This window comes from Oncorhynchus mykiss, chromosome 9 (genome assembly GCF_013265735.2).
Source record: "Oncorhynchus mykiss isolate Arlee chromosome 9, USDA_OmykA_1.1, whole genome shotgun sequence".
NCBI classification, from domain to species: Eukaryota; Metazoa; Chordata; class Actinopteri; order Salmoniformes; family Salmonidae; genus Oncorhynchus; species Oncorhynchus mykiss.
Genome location: NC_048573.1, coordinates 37,748,033 through 37,770,508, shown reverse-complemented (window position 1 = coordinate 37,770,508; position 22,476 = coordinate 37,748,033). Strand labels below are relative to the sequence as shown.

The window sequence follows — 22,476 nt, the reverse complement described above, 5'->3', positions numbered from 1 at the left end:
TGTAAGAGAGAGTTTATGAGAGGGAAAAAGAGAGATATAGTTGTGTGTGTGTGTACGAGAGAGAGAGAGAGAGAGGGGGTAAAGGGAGGGAGGGGTTAGAGAGATCAAGCAAGTGAGAAAGGGAGAGACAGAGAGAGAGAGAGAGAGAGAGAGAGAGAGAGAGAGAGAGAAAGAGAGAGAAAGAGAGAACACACTCAGAGGGAGAGCTAGCTTGAATTGATTTGAGACGGAGAGTGTAAGAACATAGACGAGTAAAGAGCAAAATAGAGTGTGAGACAAGGTGAAAAGGAAAGAACAGAGTGAAGACAGTGAGTCGGAGACAGAGAGAGAGAGTGAGAGACAGAGGGGAGGGGAAAAGAGAGAGAGGCTAGCAGTATCAAAACTGGATGTTTCTAAGTGCTTTACTGCTGACTGATCCAATGAGCACTCACTCTGTTATTCACCAAGCAAAGACACCCAGAGAGGTAGGTAACCGGGATGCTTCCTCCCCTCCGAGTGTGTGGGTCTGTGAGAGTGTGTGTTTGGGTGTGTGTGGGTGTAGGAGTGAGTGTGAGACATACAGACAGAAATATAGATGGAAGGGGTAAAATATATGCATAGAGCAGTTTCTTCTTTGAGAATGTGCTGTATTGACTATAAGAATTTTCAGAATGTGTGATATTGAAAGAAAGTATCTTAGAAGTGTCTGAGGTATAAAAAAATGTTTTTTTTAAATGTTAGTGCGGGTGAGAAGGAAATACAACATGCATGTGTGCACTGTATATGGTATAGAAGCATGTGTGTACTGTACTTGCATAGCAGTGTGTGTCTAACAGTGTGTGCATCTACACACCTGTGTGTGTGTGTGTGTGTGTGTGTGTGTGTGTGTGTGTGTGTGTGTGTGTGTGTGTGTGTGTGTGTGTGTGTGTGTGTGTGTGTGTGTGTGTGTGTGTGTAAGGGATAGAGAGGTGTAGGTTCCAGCAGGTTCACCATTCAGCCTGCCTGCAGATCTGGGCTCAGAATTAGAGCAGTGGGCTGAAATAGACCCAGTCCAGAGATAGCCAGGGGCCACAGTCACAGAGTGGGCACATATGACGGTGGGCGGGAGGGGTGGGGGGGGGGGGGGGGCAGACAGTGAGAGGGGCAAACATGAATGACAGATATGGGGGTAGATATGGGGAATAGTGATGTGTGGCTTGACTCATAACCCACAGTCCCCGTGGTTATATCTGCGTGGCGGGCGGGCGGGTTTAGGGTGGGTGGGTGATTGAATAAAGAGAAAGCACTGCATTAAGAATTCTTAAATGTATGCATTCTTATAGGCTACATTGATATTTGTTTTTCATAATTTCTATCTGGCGTTAGGCTTTAGGGCTTAACTGTTCGTGTGCCAAATACACAGCAATTACCAAATGGCAAATGCTTTTGGGAACTTAAGGCAGAAAAAGTTAGGCAGAAAAAGTTTGGCAAAAAGGACAATGTCGTAGTTTAATTGAGTAAGAGAAAAGCTGTGGAATGGAGAGTTGAAAATAAAGAGAAGGGAGGGCCAGAACAGTAGCCTTATTTTTGGGAAAGATCTTATGTGTGATGATTGTGAGGCGCTAGACAAATTTGACAGTCACAAGACGGGGACTTCAAAAAAAAGGGAACTGTGCTGTTCAGATGGGTTAAATGGAACAGTAGGCCTAACTGAAATATGAACACTGACTGTAGATCTATAACCTCTCACATGAACGTTCAACATTTAGATAATACAGCGTTTGACCTTTCCATTGTGTTAACAACAGATGATTGGTTGATTTCCATTTTTTCTTATTCTTAATATTGTCCACCCCATTGGGTATCTCACTGCGCCCTCATATGCCATGTCTTGAAATATGCAGACAGGCAGAAATGTAATACTTCTGACAGCCAACTTTCTAACTCCATCCATAACTTTTGGACTTCATAACATTCCCAGAAAGCATGGATTATTGAGTCATTGTTAGTTTTACACTTACGTTCCAACATTCCCTCCATCTTGCGACAATATCAGTTATTTTTAAGTCTTGGTTCCAATCATTTATATTTTACAACAGTTTTCAGCTGTGCTAACATAATTGCACAAGGGTTTTCTAATGATCAATTAGCCTTTTAAAATGATAAACTTGGATTAGCTAACACGACGTGCCATTGGAACACAAGAGTGATGGTTGCTGATAATGGACCCCTGTACGCCAATGTAAATATTCCATTAAAAATCCAGCTACAATAGTCATTTACAACATTAACAATGTCTACACTGTATTCCTGATCAATGTTAAGTTATTTTAATGAACAAAAAAGTAGCTTTTCTTTAAAAAACAAGGACATTTCTAAGTGACCCCAAACTTTTGAATGGTTGTGTATATGGAGGGTACGGCGCAACAGAAGACGTCAGAGGGGCTAAGGATCTTGGAGATGGGGAAAGAGCTGATAAAACAGGGGGACAGTTTGCAAGACTCTACCCGGAGGGGCAGGTCAGGATTGGATTGCCATACCCTCTGCCCGAGACAATAACGGGAGCCGGTGTCTGGTGGTGGTGTGTTGATACCTAGAGGTGGTCTTGAGAAGAGCCGACCGAGCTCTCTTCCAGGTATGGTGACAGTGGCAGATGAACATCTGGGCCGAGGGTATGCTGACCTCTTCGTCCTGCTCCGGGGAGAGCGGGGGCTGATATCCCAGGGAGCGAGACCAATGGCTGAGCAAGGAAGGGTGTTGCGGGCATATTCTACCCACATGGGATTCTGGCTCAAGGTGGTGGGATTGGCGGAGACCAGGCAGCAAAGAGTCGTCTCCATGTCCTGATTGGCTCGCTCAGGCTGGCCGTTAGACTGGCGGTGGAACCCAGAGGACAATGACCCAATGAGCGTGAAGAATGCCTTCCAGAACTGGGACGAGAACTGAGACCCCCATCAGAGACCATGTCCACCTGAAGTCCATGGATCCGGTAGACGTGCTGCACTATCAGCTGGGCCGACTCCTTTGCTGAGGGTAGCTTGGGCAAAGGGATGAAGTGGGAGGCTTTGGAAAACCAGTCCACCACAGTAAGGATAACCGTGTTGCCATAAAACGAGGGGAAACCAGTGACGAAGTCCAGGGATATGTGTGACCACGGATGGTGAGGGACGTGAAGGGGTTGAAGGAAGTGAGCCGGAGCTTGCCGAGGAGTCTTATTTTGGGCACACATGGTGCACGAATGCGGAGACATCAGGAACCAAGGTTGGCCACCAAAAATGTTGTCGTACAAAGGCCAGGGTCTAACAGGAGCCAGGATGGCAGGCCCGTTGAGAGGAATGAGCCCATTCCAGAACCGAGGAACAGGCAGAGTCCGGGACAAACATCCGGACACCCGGGGCCCCTCTGGCTAACCGGATGTTGTAATTCCTTTCCATGGGGTCGAGACGATAGGAGAGGAATGCGCAAGGATGCAGCTTTTGGTCTTGGGCCGAACACTGGGACAGGACAGCCCCCACTCTGACATCCGGGAAGGCTCTGGATGGATTAGTATGGGGGCGGTAATGAATTGGTGTTTGAGGTCCAAGAACGCCTGGTCTGCAGCTGTAGACCACTTAGACAGGACCTTGGGACATTTGAGTGCTGACAGGGGAGAAGCCCGTGTGCTGTAGCTCCAGATGAACCAGCGGTAGATATTGGCGAACCCCAGGAAGCACTGCAGCTGAACACTGGAGGTGGGTTGCGGCCAATCCACCACCACTCTCACCTTTTAAGGATACATCTGGATGTTGCCTGCAGCAGGATGGAGATGGTGGACGGATGTAATTAGCATATTTCCGCTTTGACATATAGCTGGTTCTCCAGAAGACCCTGGAGGACTTGTCTGACACGGAGGACATGTTCTTGAGCTGAGTGAGAAAACCCGAGGATGTCATCAATGTAGACAAAAACGAAACGGTTCAACATGTTCCCGGAGAAAATTGTTTACCAGGGCCTGGAACACAGCAGGAGTGACGGTCAGTCCAAACGGCATCACCAGGTATTCATAGTTGCCTCTAGCCATGTTAAAGGCAGTCTTCCACTCATCCCCTTCCCGCATCCGTACCATATGATAGGTGTTCCGGAGATCAAACTTGGAGAAGATGGTAGCCCCCTGGAGAGGCTCGAAAGCCGAGGCAATGAGTGGAAGCAGGAAACGTTTTTTAACCATGATGTCATTCAGGCTCCGGTAGTCAAAACACGGACACAGGGTTTTGTTGTTCTTCTCCACAAAGCAGAACCCTGCGCCAGCATGGGAGGCAGAAGGATGGATACCCAACTGCAGCCAGGGAGTCCTCAATATACATCTCCGTCGCCTTGGTCTCCAGACCTGACAGGGAATAAAGCCGCCCCCGGGGTGGTGTAATGCCATGGAGAAGGTCGATGGCGGCAGTCATAGGACCGATGGAAGGAAGCGCGGTGGCACTGGCCTTGCTGAAAACCTCCTGGAGGTCCTGGTACTCCACAGGAACGGGAGAGAGGTCCAGGGCTTTTCCCAAGCCTGCAGAAAGATGTCCCGGGCAGGCAGCTCCGACTTCAGGTAATACCCATGGCAAAATGTGCGCCAACCCAGGATTGAACCTGTAGCCCAGTCAATCAGGGAACTGTGTCTCTGGAGCCAGGAAAACCCCAAAACCACGGGTGCATGAGGAGATTCAATGAGCAGGAACTGCATGTTCTCACTGTGACTACCCAACACTCTCAGGTTAACCTGTTGCGACGAGCAAACCCGGATCCGGGATCCTATTTATAGCCTCAAGCTCATTACCATAACGCAACGTTAACTATTCATGAAAATCGCAAATGAAATGAAATAAATATATTAGCTCTCTAGCTTAGCCTTTTGTTAACAACACTGTCATCTCAGATTTTCTAAATATGCTTTTGAACCATAGCTAAACAAGCATTTGTGTAAGGGTATTGATAGCTAGCATACCATTAAGCCTGACATTCAGCATGCAACATTTTCACAAAAACAAGAAAAGCATTCAAATAAAATAATTTACCTTTGAAGAACTTCAGATGTTTTCAATGAGGAGACTCTCAGTTAGATAGCAAATGTTCAGTTTTTCCCAAAATATTATTTGTGTAGGACAAATCGCTCCGTTTTGTTCTTCACGTTTGGCTGAGAAAAAACCCAGAAAATTCAGTCATAACAACGCAAACTTTTTTCAAAATTAACTCCATAATATCGACAGAAACATGGCAAACGTTGTTTAGAAACAATCCTCAAGGTGTTTTTCACATATCTATTCAATGATAAGTGACTCCTGGCAGTTTGGTTTCTCCTCTGGTCAAAATGGAAAAATGCGCGCACCTGGAGATTGCGCAATAGTTTCGACGGAGGACACCCAGCGGACACCGGTAAATGTAGTCCCTTATGGTCAATTTTCCAATGATATGCCTACAAATACGTCACAATGCTGCAAACACCTTGGGGAAATGACAGAAAGTGTAGGCTCTCTCCTTGTGCATTCACAGCCATATAAGGAGACATTGGTACACAGCGCCTCAAAAATCTGTCTCACTTCCTGTATGAAATTTCATCTTGGTTTCGCCTGTTGCATGAGTTCTGTGGCACTCACAGACAATATCTTTGCAGTTTTGGAAATGTCAGAGTGTTTTCTTTCCAAAGCTGTCAATTATATGCATAGTCGAGCATCTTTTCGTGACAAAATATCTTGTTTAAAACGGGAACGTTTTTCATCCAAAAATGAAATACTGCCCCCAGAGTTTCATGATGTTAATGACCCAGGATTTGACCCAGATGCAGACACGGTAGATGTATAGTACAGTTCTCAGATTATTTATTGGAATCACGGGGCAGGCAAAGGGCAGGTTGAGGTCAAGCAGACGTTCATGATCAGGTCAGAGTCAGGCAGGTGCAGGACGGCAGGCAGGCTCGGGTTCAGGCCAGGCAGAGGTTCATAATCAGGTTAAAGTCAGGCAGGTACTGGATGGCAGAGACTCAGAACTAGAGAAACAGGAAGGCGGGAAAGAACGCTGGTAAGACCTGAGAAGACAAGACGAACTGGCAACAGACAAACAGAGAACACAGGTTTAAATACACAGGGGATAATGGGAAGATGTGCGACACCTGGAAGAGTGGAGACACAAAGACAGGTGAAATATATCAGGGTGTGACAAATTATAGACAAGTTGACTAACAAATAGTCTACAAAAATGTCATAAATTATAAGCAGAAACATATATTCCTATCTAAATTAGGTTGGCACAGACAGGGAGGAGGCAGTCAAACAGATGGGGTAGATACCCCCATGCAGAGGGCAGATATGGGACAGGGGGAGTGTTAGATACAGACTGTAAATGTGGTGGTGGAGTTGGACATTGGGGTTAAAGGCAAGGTTCTGTATTCAAGGATCAAATTGATTGCCGTTAATTGTAAGAAAGGCATTGGCAACCTTTCTCACAAGAGCAGTCCCTTTAGACCAGTACAAAGTGCAGGACAAATACAGATAATCGGACAAATAGACTCCAATCAATCATGAATAAAAGGAGTAAGCTAGACTGTCTGGGTTGGGTCCATTCATACCTGTAACAGAGGAAATATTATTGTGGCTATACCATTTGAAAACATGTAAGCAGTTAGACAAATGCAGTTTTAGACAGTGCATTTGTTAAGAATAGATGGGAACTTGATTTGTGTGTTGCTATAGTCTGAGATTGATCTCAATAGTGGGTTCACTTTGAAAGGAGTTGAAGAGCATACACCTAGACGTGCGTGCTTGCGTGCGCCCTTGCGGTGGAGGTGAGCATCCCTGTTTCTCTGCCCACTGCGTGATATCTAGTTATAGCACTATGGTGGAAGAGGCAATGCTCATACATGCATGATTATAGCCCTTTCTGCTTCCACGGGAGTGCTCCAGCCACTGCAGTTCACATACTCAAACCTCTTTCAATTACACGGTGTGTTTCTTGGTACCCCAAAATCAGTTTAAACTTCCATTACCAAGTATTGCACTCTAACATGTAGTCTAACAATTTCCTTCCCTCCTGGACTGACTGTTGAAGATGATTGGAATACTACAAGTAGAAGTTGATCCACAGTGAGAAAAACACTACATTGACCTTAAATCAGTGTCTCCACGGTTAAACTTCACCCCTTCCAGTCTGAAATAGAGAGTTTACTGAATGTTCATCTGGTGTCAGACATATAGCTGTCTCACAGTAATATTCCAGAGCTAGGAGATACTGTATATCATATTATAACGTAAGAGTATGCATGGTCAGCATCTGTTAGTCTGTTACGCATATATGAATCGATTGTACTTTCAACCGTTTCAATGTTTTTGGTGTCGGATTCGCCCTTGCCTTTGAAAGGACTAGGCAAAGTTGGGCACTTCTTTGTTACTGTGTGTTTTTCTGAATGTCCATATGTGCATCCGGGTGTGTATGTGTGAGTGTGTGCATAAGTGCGTAAGTGCGAGTGTGTGTGTGTGTGTGTTTGCATGCGTGCATTAGGTTTGGCAGGGTGGGCTGGTATCAGTTCACACATGTAGATTTGTGTTAGGCCTTTTGTTTTCATTTGAAGTTGTAGTCTCCTGTCTCAATCCTCTGAGATGAAGCCGGAATGGCGTCTGACTCCCATTGTGCCTTTCAGTCGCATTTACTGTCACTCAAACACGTCCTCATTGGGAAACTGAGTACCTACCTGGCACTGCCTACTGACTCCTTCTCTTTGACAGTTTACATGACGATCCTAATTTGAATGGTAAGGTCAGAAGCTTAAAGAGCTCAGTATCGCCTAAGAGCCCACCAGGGTTCATTCCGAAAGCTAAAGGGATAATATAAACTGTGTTACAACCATTTCATCCAAGGTTTGTCGTCAACACCATGTGTGTGTCGTGTGTGAGTGTGTGGGGGATGCTGAAGAGTGAGTACATCTCTGAATGAGAATGAACTCACTCTCCCTCTTTTAGAAACATATACACACACACACACACGAGCACGCACAGACGCATAAACAAACACACACACCAATTCCTAATTGAAACTCATGAAAGATAATTGGAAATGGAATGTCAGTGTACTTCTTGAATTGACTGGACTCTTGTTTGGGACTGACTGGTTGCTGGCTCTTTAAGAGGTCTATTTTTACAGGGGTACAGTCATGCATGGAGCAAGGCACAGCTGAGAGAGGAGGCATGGAGAGGCCGTTGGAGAGTCTTTCTCTGACTCACAAATGTGACTCTCTACAACACATGGGCTACTAGTGTATTATTGTTATTGTGCGTGTGTGAAAGTGCGTGTGTTTGTCTGTGTGCATGGGTGCATGTGTAGGGTTGGGTAGGTTACTTTCTATATATAATCAGTTACCTGTCCATAATTGTAATCAGTCATGTAACTTTGATTACCTGACTCAGTAACATAAGCTGATTACATTCAGTTACTTTTAGATTACTTTCACGTTAAGAAGCATTAGAAGACAAAAATGTATGTTACCAATTGAACGACATCTATTGCAGGATAAATACATGTTAAAGTTTACATAGCTGGCCATATATGGATGTTACATTTTACATTATGGGTTGGTTAAGTAGGCTTCTTCTAACCCATGTGTTCTTACTACATACAATATGATTACATGATATCTTTACATTAAAAGCAAAGTCTATCCGAATTTCAGTCATTCCAATAAATTATATACCCCTTGATCTTCAAAAATAGGACTTGGAAAGATGGAAATATAGATTAGCCTAATTGTTTAACCTGAGCATAACCCCCAAACTAAGGACTTATTAGCCATCCCTACTCTGTTTATGATTTTGTTGTCATGGAGGACTGATTGGACTCATTGATTCAAGCTGAAAAATAAATGCTGTGCTCAGGGAATGGCATGGGGTGAGCACTACTGAAAAGTGCTACTTACATCTGAAAAATGTATAACATATGCTGCATTTGATACAGGCCTACTTTTTTATTTTTTGTTGTTATTACTTTGATATCGTGATCATATGTGGCTGTTTAAAGGGCAAATCCACAGACTAAATAATAACAAAACGATCGCCCCGCCTCTGTTTCGGTTAAAAGCTGAGGGATGGGCCTGGAGAAATGTAACCACACTCAGATTAACAAACAGAGCTATTGTTAGGGTTTTCTTGCGGTGAAGGAAAGTCGGACCAAAATGCAGCGTGGTTAAATCGATACATCTTTAATGAAGACGAAAAAACGAACAATACAAAAACAACTAACGTAACGTGAAAACCTATACAGCCTATCTGGTGCAAACTAACACAGAGACAGGAACAGTCACCCATGAAACACTCAAAGAATATGGCTGCCTAAATATGGTTCCCAATCAGAGACAACGATAAACACCTGCCTCTGATTGAGAACCACTCCAGACAGCCATAGACTTTGCTAGAGAACCCCACTAAACCACAATCCCAATACCTACGAAAACCCCAAGACAAAACACACCACATAAATATACCCATGTCACACCCTGGCCTGACCAAAAATAATAAAGAAAACACAAAATATAAAGACAAGGGCGTGACAGAACCCCCCCCCCCCCCCCCCCCCCAAGGTGCGGACTCCCGACCGCACAACTAAACCCATAGGGGAGGGTCCGGGTGGGCATCTGTCCACGGTGGCGGTTCCGGCTCGGGACGTGGACCCCACTCCAACCAAGTCTTAGTCCCCTTGTAACGAGTCCTTTGATTGGCGACCCTCGCCGCCGACCTTGGTCTAATACCCCTCACCAAGGACCCCACTGGACTGAGGGGCAGCTCGGGACTGAGGTAGCTCGGGACTGAGGGGAAGCTCGGCACTGAGGGGAAGCTCGGCACTGAGGGGAAGCTCGGCACTGAGGGGAAGCTCGGCACTGAGGGGAAGCTCAGGCAGGTAGTAGGCTCTGGCAGATCCTGGCTGGCTGGTGGTTCCGGCAGATCCTGGCTGACTGGCGGTTCCGGCGGATCCTGGCTGAATGGCGGATCCTGGCTGAATGGCGGATCTGGAAGATCCTGTCTGACTGGCAGCTCTGGCTGCTCCATGCTGACTGGCTGCTCTGGCTGCTCCATGCTGACTGGCTGCTCCATGCTGTCTGGCGGCTCTGGCGGCTCCTTGCAGACTGGCAGCTCCGGCGGCTCCTTGCAGACTGGTGCGTGGTGCTGGCACTGGTGGTACTGGGCCGAGGACACGCACAGGAAGCCTGGTGCGGGGAGCTGCCACCGGAGGGCTGGTGTGTGGAGGTGGCACAGGATGGACCAGACCGTGAAGGCGTACTGGAGATCTTGAGAGCAGGGCTGGCAGAGGACGTGCAAGGCTAGGGAGGTGCACAGGAGGCCTAGTGCGTGAGGCTGGCACAATCTTCACCAGCCGACTAACACGCACCTCAGGACGAGTATGGAGTGCTGACCCAGGTGCCATCAAATCCCCGACACGCTCCGTCGGGCGAATTCCGTACCTAAAGCACCAACACAGCAACTCCCTCATGACTCTCTCCTACAATTTCCCCATTAACTCCTTCACAGTCTCTGCTTCGCTCACCTCCAACACCGGCTCTGGTTCTGGTCTCCTCCTTGGCTCCTCACGATAAACAGGGGGAGTTGGCTCAGGTCTGAACCCTGACTCTGCCACACTCTCCCTGAGCCCCCCCCCCCCAATAAATTTTTGGGGCTGACTCTCGGGCTTCCGTCCGCGCCGCCGTGCTTGTCTCTCCAACTCCATTCTCCTATACCCCTCTTCACACTGCTCCAGCGAATCCCAGGCGGGCTCCGGCACTCTCCCTGGGTCGACCGCCCACTTGTCTATTTCCTCCCAAGTCGTATATTCCAAACTTTGTTTCTCCTGCTGCCGCTGCCTGTCACCACGCCACTTGGTCCTGTTATGGTGGGTGATTCTGTTACGGTTCTCTTCGGGTGAAGTAAAGTCGGACCAAAATGCAGCGTGGTTAAATCGATACATCTTTAATGAAGACGAAAAACCGAACAATACAAAAACAACTAATGTAACGTGAAAACCTATACAGCCTATCTGGTGCAAACTCAAAGAATATGGCTGCCTAAATATGGTTCCCAATCAGAGACAACGATAAACACCTGCCTCTGATTGAGAACCACTCCAGACAGCCATAGACTTTGCTAGAGAACCCCACTAAACCACAATCCCAATACCTACGAAAACCCCAAGACAAAACACACCACATAAATAAACCCATGTCACACCCTGGCCTGACCAAAAATAATAAAGAAAACACAAAATATAAAGACCAGGGCGTGACAGCTAAGGATGTAAGGACTGACCATCCATGATATCAAAATGATTGTTTTAACCGTGTTATGAGGGACCACAGTGTTTGTTTACATTGAAAATATTTACAAACATTGGAGAAAAGCAATTTTTGGTTCTCATGAAGTGTGACCGTTCAAGAATCAATGGATACAGTTGAAGTCAGAAGTTTACATACACTTAGGTTGGAGTCATTAAAACTAGTTTTTCAACCACTCCACAAATGTATTGTTATTAACAAACTATAGTTTTGGCAAGTCGGTTAGGACATCTACTTGCATGACACATGCAATAACACAAATCATTTTTCCAACAATTGTTCACAGACAGATTATTTCACTTATAATTCACTGTATCACAATCCCAGAGGGTCAGAAGTTTACATACAAAATTCCAGAAAATAATGGCTTTAGAAGCTTCTGATAGGCTAATTGAAAAAAAATTGAGTGAATTGGAGGTGTACCTGTGGATGTACCTACCTTCAAACTCAGTGCCTCTTTGCTTGACATCATGGGAAAATCAAAAGAATTCAGCCAAGACCTCAGAAAAAAATGTAGACCTCCACAAGTCTGGTTCATCCTTGGGAGCAATTTCCAAATGCCTGAAGGTGCCACGTTCATCTGTACAAATGATAGTATGCAAGTATAAACACCATGGGACCACGCAGCAGCCATACTGCTCAGGAAGGAGACGCGTTCTGTCTCCTAGAGATGAATGTACTTTGGTGCGAACAGTGCAAATCAATCCCAGAAGAACAGCAAAGGAACGTTTGACCCAAGTTAACTGCAATCCCACTATCGGGATAAGTGTCATCAAGTGTCATCAACAACCGCTGAATAGCATAGCGCTACATACAATAAATATTACTATACATATTTAAATTCATGAAATCACAAGTGCATTATAGGAAAACACAGCTTAGACTTTTGTTAATGCACCTGTCGTGTCATTTTGAAATTATGCTTTACAGCGAAAGCAATCCAAACGTTTGTGTAAGCTTATCCATCGCACGATAAAACATTTAGTACATTTAGCATCAGGTAGCTTGGTCACGAAAATCAGAAAAGCAATCAAATTAATCATTTACCTTTGATGATCTTCGGCTGTTTTCACTCACGAGACTCCCAGTTACACTGGGAGATTATTTTTATATCTAAAATACCTCAGTTTGTTTGGCGCGTTATGTTGACAAATCCACAGGAAAGAGCGGCCACGACAACGCAGACAAAAATTCCAAATAGTTTCCATAATGTCCACAGAAACATGTCAAACGTTTTTTATAATCAATCCTCAGGTTGTTTTTAAAATATATAATCAATAATATATCAACCGCAAATGTCTTTCACAGTAGGAGAGGGAAAAGCAATACCTATCCAAACTCGGTTGCGCGAGCAAAACTCATGTGACCACTTGACGCGATGTTATCGTTCTGGCTCATTTTTCAAAATAAACGCCTGAAACTATGTCTGGAGACTGTTGACACCTTGAGGAAGTGATAGGAAAAGGAATCTGGTTCATATCCCTTTAAATGGAGTGTAGCGAGGCTATGGAACATGGAGTTTTCAAAATAGAAGCCACTTCCTGTTTTGATTTTCCTCAGGGATTCTCCTGCAATATCAGTTTTGTTATACTCACAGACAATATTTTGACAGTTTTGGAAACTTTAGAGTGTTTTCTATCTAATACTACTAATAATATGTATATATTAGCAACTCAGACTGAGGAGCAGGCCGTTTACAATGGGCACCTTTTCATCCAAGCTACTCAATACTGCCCCTGCAGCCATAAAAAGTTAAACAATTTAAAAGAAATACTACCAAATACTAATTGAGTGTATGTAAACTTCTGACCCACTGGGAATGTGATGAAAGAATTAAAGCTGAAATATATAATTCTCTCTACTATTATTCTGACATTTCACATTCTTAAAACAAAGTGGTGATCATAACTGACCTAAGAGAGGGATTGTTTACTAGGATGAAATGTCAGGAATTGTGAAAAACTGTTTAAATGTATTTGGCTAAGGTGTATGTAAACTTCTGACTACAACTGTATATATATATATATATATATATATATATATATATATATATATATATATATACATATATATATATATATACAGTACCAGTCAAAAGTTTGGACACACCTACTCATTCAAGGGTTAATCTTTATTTTTATTATTTTCTACATTGTACAATAATAGTAAAGAAATCACAACTATGAAATAACACAAATGGAATCATGTAGTAACCAAAAAGGAGTTAAAGAAATCCAAATATATTTTGGAATTTAGATTCTTCAATGTAGCGACCCTTTGCCTTGATGACAGGTTTGCATAATCTTGGCATTCTCTCAACGAGCTTCACCTGGAATGCTTTTCCAAGAGTCTTGAAGGAGTACTCACATATGCTGGGCACTTTTTGGCTGCTTTTCCTTCACTGCGGTCCAAATAATCCCAAACCATTTCATTTGGGTTGAGGTAGGGAGATTGTGGAGGCCAGGTCATCTGATGCAGCACTCCGTCACTCTCCTTCTTGGTCAAATAGCCCTTACACATCATGGAGTTGTGTTAGGTCATTGTCCTATTTAAAAACAAATGATAGTCATGCCTCTCTCTAATGTCAACATGACGTCTGCTGTTTCGGTTAGTTATTACTGCTCCTACTCCAGCTCAACATGCCTTAGATAGCTCTTTTGTCACACAAACCACACATGGGGAGACCTCACCTGGCTTAACTGGTGTCTCCAGAGATGCAAGCTCCCTCATTGTCACTCAATGCCTGGGCTTACCCCCACTGTACTCACATCCTACCATACCCGTGTCTGTACATTATGTCCTGAATATATTATACCATGCCCAGAAACCAGTGAATATCCCATTCACTGCTCAATAGGGACGCATAGGAACGCAGAGGTTTCTAAATAAGAGTCCCTTCCTGATTGGATTTTTCTCAGGCTTTCGCCTGCAATATCAGTTCTGTTATACTCACAGACAATATTTTTACAGTTTTGGAAACTTTAGAGTGTTTTCTATCCTAAGCTGTCAATTATATGCATATTCTGACAAAATAGCCCGTTTACTTTGGGAATGTTATTTTTCCAAAAAATGAAAATAGTGCCCCCTAGTTTCAAGAGGTTAAATAAGAATTTCCCATTCAAACAATGTAGAACTAAGAACAGATATAGTCCTTGGTTAACTCCAGACTGCCCTTGACCAGCACAAAAACATCCTGCGGCGTAGCAACATTAGCATCGAACAGCCCCCGTGATATTCAACTTTTCAGGGAAGTGAGGAACCAATACACACAGAAAGTTAGGAAAGCTAAGGCTAGCTTTTTCAAACAGAAATTTGCATCCTGTGGCACTAATTCCAAAAGGTTTTGGGACACTGTAAAGTCCATGAAGAATAAGAGTACCTCCTCCCAGCTGCCCACTGCACTGAGGCTAGGAAACACTCTCACCGCCGATAAATCTACGATAATCGAGAATTTCAAAAAGCATTTTTCTACGGCTGGCCATGCTTTCCACCTGGCTATCGCTACCCCGATCAACAGCTCTGCATCCCCTTTAGCAACTTGCCCAAGCTCCCCCCTCTTCTCCTTTACCCAAATCCAGGTAGATTATGTTCTGAAAGAGCTGCATTATCTGGATCCCTACAAATCAGCTGGGCTAGACAATCTGACACTCTTTTTCTAAAATTATCAGACGAAAGTGTTGCAACCCCTATTACTAGCCTGTTCAACCTCTCTTTTGCATTGTCTGAGATCCCTAAAGATTGGAAAGTTGCCGCGATCATCCCCCTCATTAAAGGGAGTGACACTCTAGACCCAAACTGTCTTCGAAAGCCAAGTTAACAAACAGATCACCGACCATTTCAGTTCCGACCGTACCTTCTCCACTATGCAATCTGGTTTCCGAGCTGGTCACGGGTGCACCTCAACCACGCTCATGGTCCTAAAAGATATCATAACTGCCATCGATAAGAGACAATACTGTGCAGCTGTTTTCATCGACCTGGCCAAGGCTTTCGACTCTGTTAATCACCGCATTCTTATCGGCAGACTCAATAGCCATGGTTTCTCAAATGACTGCCTCGCCTGGTTCACCAACTACTTCTCAGATAGAGTTCAGTGTGTCAAATCGGAGCGCCTGTTATCCAGATCTCGGGCAGTCTCTATGGGGATGCCACAGGGTTCAATTCTAGGGCCGACTCTTTTCTCTGTATATGTCAATGATGTCGCTCTTGCTGCTGGCGATTCTCTGATCCACCTCTACGCAGTCGACACCATTCTGTATACATCTGGCCCTTCCTTAGACACTGTGTTAACAAACCTCCAAACGAGCTTCAATGCCATACAACACTCCTTCCGTGACCTCCAACTGCTCTTAAATGCTAGTAAAACTAAATGAATGCTCTTCAACCAATTGCTGCCTGCACTTGCCCTCCTAGTATCACTACTCTGAACGGTTCTGACTCAGAATATGTGGACAACTACAAATACCTAGGTGTCTGGCTAGACTGTAAACTCTCCTTCCAGACTCACATCTCCAATCCAAAATTAAATCTAGAATTGGTTTCCTCTTTCGCAACCAACCCTCCTTCACTGATGCTGCCAAACACACCCTCGTAAAACTGACTATCCTACCGATCTTTAACTTCGGCGATGTCGTTTACAAAATAGCCTCCAACACTCTACAAATTGGATGTAGTCTATTACAGTGCCATCCGTTTTGACAGCAACGCTCCTTATACTACCCACCACAGTGACCTGTATGCTCTCTTTGGCTGGCCCTCACTACATATTTGTCACCAAACCCACTGGCTCCAGGTTATCTATAAGTCTTTGCTCTGTAAAGTTCCGCCTTATCTCAGCTCCCGGTCCCCATTGCACCCACCTGTAGCACGCGTTACAGCAGGTATTTTTCACTGGTCATCCCCAAAGCCAACACCTCCTTTGGCCGCTTTTCCTTCCAGTTCTCTGCTGCCAATGTCTGGAATGAATTGCAAAAATCACGGAATCTGGAGACTTATATCTCCCTCACTAACTTTAAGCATCAGCAGTCAGAGCATCTTATCGATCACTGTACCTATACACAGCCCATCTGTAAATAGCACACCCAACTACTTCATCCCCATATTGTTATTTTTTTTTATTACTCTTTTGCTCCACAGTATCTCTACATGCACATCATCATCTGCACATCTATCACTCCAGTGTTAATTGCTAAAATGTAATTATTTTGACACCATGGCCTATTTATTACCTTACCCCCCTAATCTTACAACATTTGCACACACTGTACATAGATTTTTCTATTGTGTTATTGACTGTACGTTTGCTTATCCCATGTGTAATTCTGTGTTGTTGTTGTCGCACTGCTTTGCTTTATCTTGGCCAGGTTGCAGTTGTAAATGAAAACTTGTTCTCAACTGGCCTACCTAGTTAAATTAAGGTGAAATAAAAATAGAAGTAAAAACATGTAATCCAAGTCCCACCAAGCACAAACCAGATGGGATGGTGTATGCTATGCTGGTTAAGTGTGCCTAAGTGTGAATTCTAAATAAATCACGGAGAGTGTCACAAGCAAATTACCCCAAACCATCACACCTTCTCCTCCATGCTTCACGGTGGGAACCATACATGCGGAAATCATCCGTTCACCTACTCTGCATCGGTTGGAACCAACAATCTCAAATTTGGAATCATCAGTCCAACGGACAGATTTCCACCCGTCTAATGTCCATTGCTCGTGTTTCTTGGCCCAAGCTAGTCTATTTTTATTGGTGTCCTTTACTACTGTTTTCTTTTTGCAGCAATTTGACCATGAAGGCCTGATTCACGCCCTCTTCTCTGAACAGTTGATGTTGAGATGTGTCTGTTACTTGAACTTTGTGAAGCATATATTTGGGCTGCAATTTCTGAGGCTGGTAACTCTAATGAACTTGTCCTCTGCAGCAGAGGTAACTCTGGGTCTTCCTTTCCTTTCCTGGTCCTCATGAGAGCCAGTTTAATCATAGCGCTTGATGGTTTTTGTGGCTGCACGTGAAGACTGTTTCAAACTTCTTGAAATGTTCAGAATTGACTGACCCTCGTGTCTTAAAGTAATGATGGGCTCTCATTTCTCTTTGTTTATTTGAGCTCTTCTTGCCATAATATGGACTTGGTCTTTTACCAAATAGGGCTATCTTCTGTATACTACCCCTACTGTACCATGTCACAACATAACTGATTGTCTCAAATGCATTAAGATGGAAAGAAATTCCACAAATGAACCTTTAACAAGGCACACCTGTTAATTGAAATCCATTCCAGGTGACTATCTCATGAAGCTGGTTGAGAGAATGCCAAAAGCGTGCAAAGCTTTCATCAATTCAAAGTGTGGATACTTTGAAGAATCTCAAATATAAAATAATTTGTTTCACACATGTTTGGTTACTACATGAATCCATATGTGTTATTTCATAGTTTTTATGTCATCACTATTATTCTACACTGTGGAAAGAAAATAAGAAAAACCCTAGAATGAGTAGGTGTGTCCAAACTTTTGACTGGTACTGTGTACTGTACATATAAAAATGGATGTAGCTACTACAGATTGCCCCTTTAAGTCTATCAAAAGTGTACGACTTTGAGCATGTGTTCATTAGGCATATGGAGATATTATTTTAATGAGCATGAATTAGATTGAGCTATCAAAGCCCCCCTCTTATTCCATATGCTGGGATCCGTACTATCCAGCTGTTGCAAGAGTGCATTTTTCACTGGCTGTCCACTGGTTTCAAATACACATCCACAACAACCACAATATGTAAAGCTCAAGTAGCTAAATGAGAGATCAGCAGCGTTGATTCACATCAATGCACTATGTAGATATCAATAGTAAGTGACATCCGTATCGCCGTAGACTACACCACTGCTGTCCTCCTTACCTCCAAGTGTTTATTCTAGTTGGATCATCTTTGGATGCCGACAGCAGTCGCACCATTGGAAGACAGAGCTTGGACTGTAGACTACAACAACAAAAAATCCTGCTCTTTTCCCGCTATCCTTCAAACACATTTGGAGTGTCATCATAGTGGACTCTGATTTGTGGTCAGACTCGCATAGACTCGCTCAAAAACAGAGTGTCAAAAATTATTTTCCGCAAGCATCCTTTCTGATTTTAAAAGTCATTCTGAAAGTAATCATCTAATTTTTCAAAAGTATCTGTAATCTGATTATAATATTTTTGCTGGTAACGTAACAGAATACAGTTACCGTTTCTTTGTAATCCCTTATATGTAATGGATGATATGTAATCCGTTACTCCCCAACTCTGTCCTTGCGTGTGTGTGTGTGTGGTGACATGTCAGCAAAGCTCTGCTGGACACAGCTCTCTGAGGTCAAATTTATAGGGATTAGGACCTTAGACCTCAAACAAAAACAGATATGCATACATACAGTACATACATCCCCTTTCACAGTGAACTTACAGTACTGTGTGTGTGGTATGCCCATTGGCTCTCATATACAGTAACCAAAAAACACATACACACACTCAAACACATTACGTCTCTGTACAATGGATTAAAGTGAGCAAAAATAAACCAATCTCTGCTTTTTGTGTTGAGTGCTCCGACTCCTTTCTGCCTCGATTTAGTCCTTTTGGAAGTTTTTCTTGGTAAATCTTTCACATTCATTCTCTCTGCACAAATGTACACACAGGCATACATACAGTACACCCACTGCAAAATTACTTATAAATCCTCAATATGTGGGCCTAAAATACCCATCTGCCTTATGCAATCTGCATGTTACATAATGCCTGTCATTATCACAGGGCTCCTTCACACCCTGCCATGCCTCTCCACCTACATTAATAGTATACGCACACGCACACGCACATTGATTAATACACACACACCCGCACACTGCTTCATAAATACATACACACACACACACACATATGCAGGTAAAAGTTACACATTCACATGCAGACATAAAGGAAACAACACAGAGACACCTCCTGCCCCCTGAGTTGACAGTCATCACACTCCAGCACTCTCAATATCTCTCTTTCTCTAGTTGTTAGGGAGTACACTCAAGCAGAAAGAGCAAGAGAGAGAAAGTAAGAGGGAGAGAGATGGGTAGAGAGGTGGAGAGAGACACAAATGTAGAGAGAGATGGGCAGAGATGGATGTAGGGAAAAGGGAAGAGCTAAAGGACTCCCATTACACCCTTTCACACCAAACGCAGGTGAAAATACAGGGCAGGAGAACTGGTTTCTATGTTTGTGTGTGTGTGTGTGCGTGTATGTGTGTGTGTGTGTGTGTTTAGTGATGCGCGGGTCAGCTGTTTATGTTTACTTGCTAAGGTGAAAAGCTGAGCCCCACACCTGACCCTAACCCGCAAATATAGAACATGCGCTGTACAGTCAGAGATGGTGGTGATATTTTGACAGGTCTGTGTTTCTACTTATATTATCTGACATTTTGGCAGGATATTTGTTAGTCGACTTACATGCAGCTTTTCTTCGACCATTTCTTGTCGCCCTAGAAGACTAATTAAACCCTTTCTCACCAGAATAATGGAATAAATTGATAGAATGAACGCTTCAATCTAGTTGACATTGGTTGAGTGTGTTTTATTTTTCCTCTTTCATCTCGGCTTATCTCAGCGAAGACGTTTAGGGACCGGGGAGAAAACGCAATAAAAAAAACTACGGGAAAGATTTTCTGTGCAACATTTTCTAATGACACCAGTTTGACAGGTTTTAAGGAAATGAAAAGCTGCTAAAACGATAAACATGTTTTTGATACAGTTCGTTTTGGATGCATATTATATGCGGTTGAAATACTATCAGCTTTAATGCTGGTAAAGACAGCAGCTTTACAGACGGTCCTTAACCGCACATTCATTTTTTCAAGATGCTGAAAGAAAGAAATCAGAATTCTCCACTCCTGTTCCAGAGTCAAAATGTACATCTGATGTATTATTTTACTGCAAGAAATGGTTCATTCTGCCACTTCACCAAATCTTCACTTTTCTGGCCCTTCCTTCTATACATTTTTCAACTCTTCATTTTTTGATGTTATTTAATTCAACTCCGACGTTGTCCTTTTTGCCTCAGTGGATCGACATTACATTTTTCTGCCCATGTTCCCAAAAGAATTTGGCAATTGGCGCCAAGTTAGGTCTTTGATTTGATTTGATTTGATTTAAAGTTTAGGCTTACGCACTTACACAAATAATGAAAGAGGAACCTGAATGTAGCCTATAGATATGAATTGTACAATAATTATACATTTATGGATTTTTAATGCATTGTTTTCTCTTTATTCAAGCCACACGTCTTTCATCCACACAGTATTTCATGACCCTAACCGCGGGGACTACAGGTTAGGAGTCAACCTGCGCATCACTATTGTGTGTGTGTGTGTGTGTGTGTGTGTGTGTGTGTGTGTGTGTGTGTGTGTGTGCGTGCGTGCGTGCGTGCGTGTGTGTGTAAATCATGCATGTGCGTGTGTGTGTTTGCGTCAATGAGTGTTTTTTGCGTCAGCGTGTGTGAATGTGAGTCTCCCTAGTTCTGTGTGGGTCCTATTCTAAACCCTGGGAGAGGATAAGCACATTCAGTGATCAACAGGGCATTAAAGTGATAGTGGGGGCCGCACAGCACTGCAACACACAACTACACTACAGTTTTCCTCAGTTTCCTGGACCTGAGCTGACGGCTCACTCATTGGCACAGATCCAGGATCAGCTTCACCTCCCCAAGTTCTATCCTTAACTCCAAACAGCTACAGGTGTGCCCGTGCATGTGTGCGATAACAACAGTCAGCGTAAGACATATGACTCAGACATGAGACAAGAGTACAGCAATGTTGGCCTCCTCCGCCATGCTGAGTCTATAGCAGGGGTCCTGACCTCTCACCTCTGCCTCCTACCATACTCCCACACCACATCCACTGGTGAGGCCCTGCTGATTCCCTTTCTCCTCACATGGAGAGACAACACACACACACAATGAAAATCATGCAGAAATTATGCGCATGCTCACACACAGTAGGTATACACACAGGTACGAGTGAGAGTGTGAGAGAGAGAGAGAGAGAGAGAGAGAGAGAGAGAGAGAGAGAGAGAGAGAGAGAGAGAGAGCGGTAGCTATTTCAGACATAATTGACAGTATGTAACCCGAAGACGAAAGAGCTGTCAAGATGACCCCCTTTCATTCAGTCTTGCGTTCTTGCTAGCATACGCCTTTTTCTACATCCAGTTGTGCAGGTGGGAGTAGGGGTGTGCAGATGTGGGTGGGCATATATTTTAATAAATCTATTGAATGTACACCATCACAAAGAAGAAACTTAAACATAATTAACATCATTTTTAAACATAATACTGTAGGTCTGTTCATTCAATTTAAAGTACAGGGATTGTTTCCCGGTTCACCTATCAGATGTATAACATGTTAAAAAGCAGGTAAAAAGAAGACGGTATTGGAAAGTTGGCGGAATTTTGACTCGGTATAAAACGCACAAGAGAGACAGAGACAGAGAGAGAGAGAGAGAGAGCGACAGAGAGACAGGGAGACAGAGACAGAGAGAGATGGGGAGAGAGAACGCGAGAGAGAGACAGAGAGAGAGAGAGCGACAGAGAGACAGGGAGACGGAGACAGAGAGAGATGGGGAGAGAGAACACGAGAGAGAGAGAGACAGAAAGACAGAGAGAGACTGACAGAGACAGAGAGAGACAGAGATGTGGCCTGAGTGTATCATCTGGGCTTATGTACTTTACATGAACTTTCTTTATCGAGGGCTTTTAAAATCTCCGAGAGGGTTCTAGTTGGCTCTGCTAAAACAACACCATAGAAGTTACTTTGTATTTTGGTTGAATCAAACTTTGACTGGGTGTCAAAGGTGATTGACGTTTGTAATATAGGTCCCATATTAAATATTACAATAGTTTTAATATTATGTAATGGTTCAAGAGAACGAGGAGATGTATATATTATGTAATGTGGTGGATGTAGGTGGATGTGTACATGTGTTTGAGTAATCACAGTGTACAGTATCACCCCATCTCCTGATATAGCTGTCAAGGTGTTAGTGTGTAACACTGACCACAGCACACCTGACTGCTCCAGATAATTGCTGCTATTCCAGGTGACTACGGAAATCAACACATTACACTTTCTGTTCCTGAACTGCTGTAACCTTGGTGATGACGGGCTCTTCTCGGGCTCTGGTCT

At 43.7% G+C, this 22,476-nt stretch overlaps 1 protein-coding gene across 1 annotated transcript in view; it reads left to right on the top strand.

Annotated features, from left to right (window-relative positions):
* The first annotated feature begins 111 nt into the window (after positions 1-111).
* The window catches only part of LOC110532003 (genetic suppressor element 1), a 40,408-nt gene continuing 18,043 nt past the window's right edge, over positions 112-22,476 (top strand). The window contains exon 1 of the mRNA XM_036987919.1: positions 112-464. The gene's annotated coding sequence lies outside the window, so the exon portion shown is untranslated. The remainder of the gene's footprint in view (positions 465-22,476) is intronic.